The sequence below is a fragment of the Triticum aestivum genome, chromosome 4B, assembly GCF_018294505.1.
Source record: "Triticum aestivum cultivar Chinese Spring chromosome 4B, IWGSC CS RefSeq v2.1, whole genome shotgun sequence".
In the NCBI taxonomy this organism is placed as follows: domain Eukaryota; kingdom Viridiplantae; phylum Streptophyta; class Magnoliopsida; order Poales; family Poaceae; genus Triticum; species Triticum aestivum.
The window spans coordinates 639,943,226-639,948,181 of record NC_057804.1 but is presented as its reverse complement, the minus strand read 5'-3'; the positions used below and the strand labels follow the sequence as shown (position 1 = coordinate 639,948,181).

At 51.2% G+C, this 4,956-nt stretch overlaps 1 long non-coding RNA gene across 1 annotated transcript; it reads right to left on the bottom strand.

Annotated features, from left to right (window-relative positions):
* Positions 1-1,624: 1,624 nt before the first annotated feature.
* Positions 1,625-4,187, bottom strand: LOC123089524 (uncharacterized). Its single transcript, XR_006442311.1, has 3 exons — positions 3,909-4,187; positions 3,580-3,803; positions 1,625-2,333 (listed from the first exon to the last, which is right to left on the bottom strand). It is a non-coding gene; the product is annotated as an uncharacterized lncRNA (long non-coding RNA).
* Positions 4,188-4,956: the final 769 nt, after the last annotated feature.

Sequence of the window (4,956 nt, the reverse complement as noted above, 5' to 3'; positions counted from 1 at the left end):
CGAGTGCGCCGGTCGAGCGGCGACTCCGCCGCGGGCTCGGCCTTGACGCCGAGCAGGGCCGGAGTGCCGGAGGAGTGCGACGAGGATCGGGAGGAAGAAGAGGAGGAGGAGGAGCCGAACCTCCTTGGCGCCCATGGCTCGACGCGTCGGTGCTGCGCCGGGGGGTACGCCAACGGCGGGTCATTGCCGCCCTCGAGGTACGTGAGCACGCCCTCGAGTGTGCGGCCGGGGAAGCCCCACCAGAGGTGGCGCCCCTCGCTGTTCTGCCGGCCGCCGACCACCGGCGCGCCGTTGGTGGACGCCAACCGCTGCTGCTGGCGGCGCTCGAAATACGCCGCCCAGGCCGCGTGGTTGTCGGCGGCGTACTGGGGGAGGGAGAGTTGGTCGTCGGTGAGGGAGGTGCGCGCGATCTCGACCTCCTCGGCGAAGTACTTCGGCTTCGCCACGGCGTCGGGCAACGGGGGAATGGGTACTCCCCCGGCGCTGAGTCTCCACCCCGATGGCCCGGCGCGCATGTCCGGCGGCGCCGGGATGTTCGCCTAGAACAGGAGCCAGGACTCCTGTTCGCGAAGCGAACGGCGGCCGAAGCCGTTGGCCGCCACCTCGTCTCCGGGGAAGCGTTCTGCCATGGCAACGGCGGGGCGGGCTCGGGAGAGGTAGAGGGAGGGGCCGGAGGGCGGCGCTCGGGAGAGGCAGGGAGAGGGAGGGGTTGGACGGCGGCGAGGGGGGACTGGTCTGGGCACAGGCGAGTGGAGGCCGCTGGCTTTTATAGCCGGGCCGCGCCCGTGTGTACGCCCCGTGTGTACGCGTGCGAGGGAAGGGAGGCGTCGGCGCGCCGCCCCGTGAAGCGCCGCCCGTGAGGAATCAATGGCAAGGCTGACCGGCGGCAGCCTTGCCATTGATTCCCCGCGGGAAACCGAGGCCGTTGGGGGAAGACGAGGCGCCGAGTCGCTGACGCGGCTGGCCCGCGTCTTTTTCACGCCAAAACAGCTCGCCCCGGCGCCCCCGGGCGCCCCCCACCGCGCCGGGTTCGGGCTGGGTCCGCCGGCGCTGTTTTCGGCCCAAGCCGGCGAAAATCGGGCTCCTGGGGCACGACTGGGCCGTTTTTTCGGCGCCGGCGCGAAAAAAATGTCTGGGGAGGCCTTCCTGGGGGCGCGGCTGGAGATGCCCTTATGTATATGCTGCCCTGCTTTCCCCGCTTTGAGAGCATGAATTTCAAATGGGATCGGCAGAGCACTGGGCGCGCGGTCTCACAGCCGCGTAAACTTGTCCACACTGCACATAGCTAGGTGTCAAGCATTCAACTGCATGACCCAGCGCAAAATAGGCAAAACATAGCCAGGTTACCCCAAACTTAAAATTCAGTCAACATAAGGCCATGTTTTGCAATGGCCACTCTAATTCTCATAATATCTATTAAATATGTATAGCAGTCTGTACGTATATGCTGATGCTTACAAAAATTCTTGATGCAATATCATATCCCTTGGGAATTTCAGTCTTGAATAGCTTACTGTGACAAAATTCAGAAAGCATGGCCATAATGTCAGAAAATTCATGAAAAATGACAGCATCCTATCAGCGCACGTACATTGTGCATACCATCAAAAATTGAGTCAAAACATTCATGCAGATAAGTTTCCCTTTTATTCCCAAACAAGGCATTTCGGCAATTGCTACAACTAACAACTAGCCAGTACACTCAGGGAACATGAAACAGGATGAGTTCTACATATGGAATAACCCCCCCCCCCCCCCCCCCCCCCCGACCTTCGATGCCATGATCTTTGCACCTAGCTGGTTTGCGGACAGGCTTTGGAATGTCACCCCGGTCCGGGCAGGTTGTCCTCTTGTGCCCCTGCCGGCGACATATAGCGCAGAACATTGTCCGTTTGCTAAGGCCCTCGTATGGTGCTTTCTCCCGGCTAGTTGTTGGGCGCCCCATCTCTTTCCGCTTCTTTGGTGCCAACAATACAACAAGCCTGCTCCAAATAATTGCATCTCCGCTAGCAGCAGCAATTGCCGTTTGCACCAGCAGCTGATTGATGACATCTCCATTTTCAGCTATCATGTCCTCCGATCCTAGCCCATCCCTAACTTCAGCAAAAGGCTGCATCTCTATCATGCAATTGTTTATGAGACATGAACCCTTCTCCCAATAGTAGAGATTGTAAAAATTGTACGCCTCGCCGAGTGTATCAAAGCCTGTACCCAGGGCAAGCACGATTACATTTTCACCCGGTTTGTCAACGAATCCACGAATTGCTTTCTCAAGGGCGCTGGGCTGCCTAGGGCAGGTCGTCCATCCTGGAGCAGCAGCTCCAATTCTCACCCTGCGTCTCATAAAAATTCAAACTGTCACAAACATATTTTCAGAAAAAAATAACAACACAGATGATGTTTTTCTCATGTACACATTCATTGGTTTGACACTTTCTTTTGTCCTCTGATTCCATCTCACTCAAATCAGGCAAACATTATGGAATCCAAACATCTATATGCAAGAGACTACGTTATAGGGCATACTAAATTTCTTGGGTTTTAGCATTTAAGTTTGTAATTACAAGTTTGTCACCTAAATTGTGCTATTTAATCACTTATGTCGATAACCAGTATCAATAAAACCAACCCACATTGCTATTTTTTTTTCATTGTTGATCATGTGATTGGTGCTAGTATATTCATTACTGGTTAGGAGGAAAAGCAAATCAGGCTTTCCACAGAAGCTACTTACCTTTTCTAATTTCATCACGATTTCATTATTCGAAAATAATATAACAAAAATCCTTTCCCAAAACAACCCAAATGATGCTTTTCTCTTTACATTCATTTGACATTGGCACCTCATATGGTCTCTATTTTCCTTACGAGACACGCCCGCCATGAATGTGTACACCTGAAGTCTGTAATCAAAAGTTTCCAACTGAATTGTGCTATATTGGAATCCAGTATGCAGAATAAACCAACCAACTTTTTTGTATTGCTTTTTATGACCATCTACTGTGTGCTAGTAGTACCATCACTACCTAAGAAGGAACCACACAAGAATATTCACAAATTCTATTCAGCTAGGTTAATTTAGCCAGGATTTTTGCTACTTGATAAATATATAAACGGAATCTCTTGGAATACTGATCACCGTCTGCATATCAGTTTATGCAATTGCAAGTTCACCCAAATCAGACAGCACAGTGTGGAATACTACACTCTTTGGTGTCACAATTTAAATCTGTAACAAAAAGTTTGTCAACTAAATTACGTTGTTTACTCACTCATATTAGGACCCAGGATCCAGAAAACCAACCAATACTGCTATCCATTTTTCCCCTCAGGCATGTGATGGGTGCTACTAACTTCAGTATTGGATAGGAGGAAAGCAGAACAGGTTATGATAAAAAAGCAGCTCCACAAAATACTTTTAAATTTTCTAAATTCTCCTGAATTTCATTGTTCGTATATAACTGATATCTTTTTCTGCAAAACTAAATCATCCTATCTTAAGTCAGTCCACATTTTTTTAAATACACCTAAAATCGCATGATTAGACTGCAATCGAAACAAACTTGCCCAACAGATTACCTTCGAGTCTAGCCTGGAGTTTCTCGGTCAATCTGATCAATTGACTGCTCTGCTGGCGGTTCAACATACACCCCGGCCGCTCCTTCCCCAACCGCTGCACAAATCTGTCCCTCTGCGCTAGCTATTGCCATGGGGGTAGCTCTTCAATTGATACCGCGACGGCGGGGTAGTGTGGCGGCTCAGTTGGAAGCTCGTTGTCGTTCACCTCCTCCACCACAGCCGTCCTGCACCGGCCATATTTGGTACCATGACACAGATCCCTTTCCCCACGAATCCAAAGAAACATGAACTGCGCGCCAAGGATCTGCGGGTTGGGGATGGGGGTTTACCTTCTAATGGGCTTCATCAGGAACTCCATCCCAACTAGCGCCACCCGCTACTGCTCAGCAGGCCGCAGTCGTCAATGGAGATCCAACAGGCGTAGCAAGAGGTAGGAGACAACTCCGCCTCGGATCCATTCCTCATTTACTAGCCCGGGGCACCGCCGGCTAATGGAAAACTGATTTCCTGAGCTACGGATCAGGAAAATATGACAGTCCCGAGCCACGGCTCTGCTCTCCTTCCGTCACAGCGGCATCTGCGCGCGCTGTGACCGGCAACCCGTATGTCCCCGCCGTCTACTGTATTTCCTCCCCACTTGATTTAAAAACGAACCACTGACTGGCTTATAATTTAATGCGGCGCATCCAAATGACAAAACGAGCCGCCCAGATACCGATTGCACCTGTGCTCGGGAGCAGAATAACCGCTTCCTGTACTTTAGGATTACTATGTTTTTTCCTATTTTTGCGAATCAAACACGCAATTCTACAGATTTCTCGACGCGTTTGGTTCGGAGCGAACATCACGGCTTCCGATTCCAGCGCTTTCCGAAATGGTATCCTGCGTTTGGTACGCACACTACGTATTAGCTAGCAGCGTCTTTCGATACGTGACTTCGCAAAACCGAAAACGGCCGGACCGAAGCTGATTAGAAAACCGGAGGTTGGACGCTCAACCAAACAAAGCAAGTATTCGGTGAGAAAACATTGAAAACCGGCACTTCTCGTTACCTGGACGAATACGTTACCAGAGAGTGAACCAAACGCGTCGATGTGTTTTCACAATCCTCCGTTTACACATGCAATGATACCATATTCTTGCATTCTTTGTATTCATGTGTTCTCAAAGTCCTGCGAATAAATCAAACAGGCCCCAAAGGTAGATCCCCGTCCGTCCCTGTGTGGCATCGGCCTGGCGAGCCGACTTGACAGCGGCGCAGGAGTAGCAATGGCTGCCAATCTTTTCGTCGCTTCGTCTAGCTCTAGCTCTGCGTCGATTCAGGCCTTGCCACACAGTCACAGCTCACAGGTCAAGAAAAACTGTGACCACGGTTGT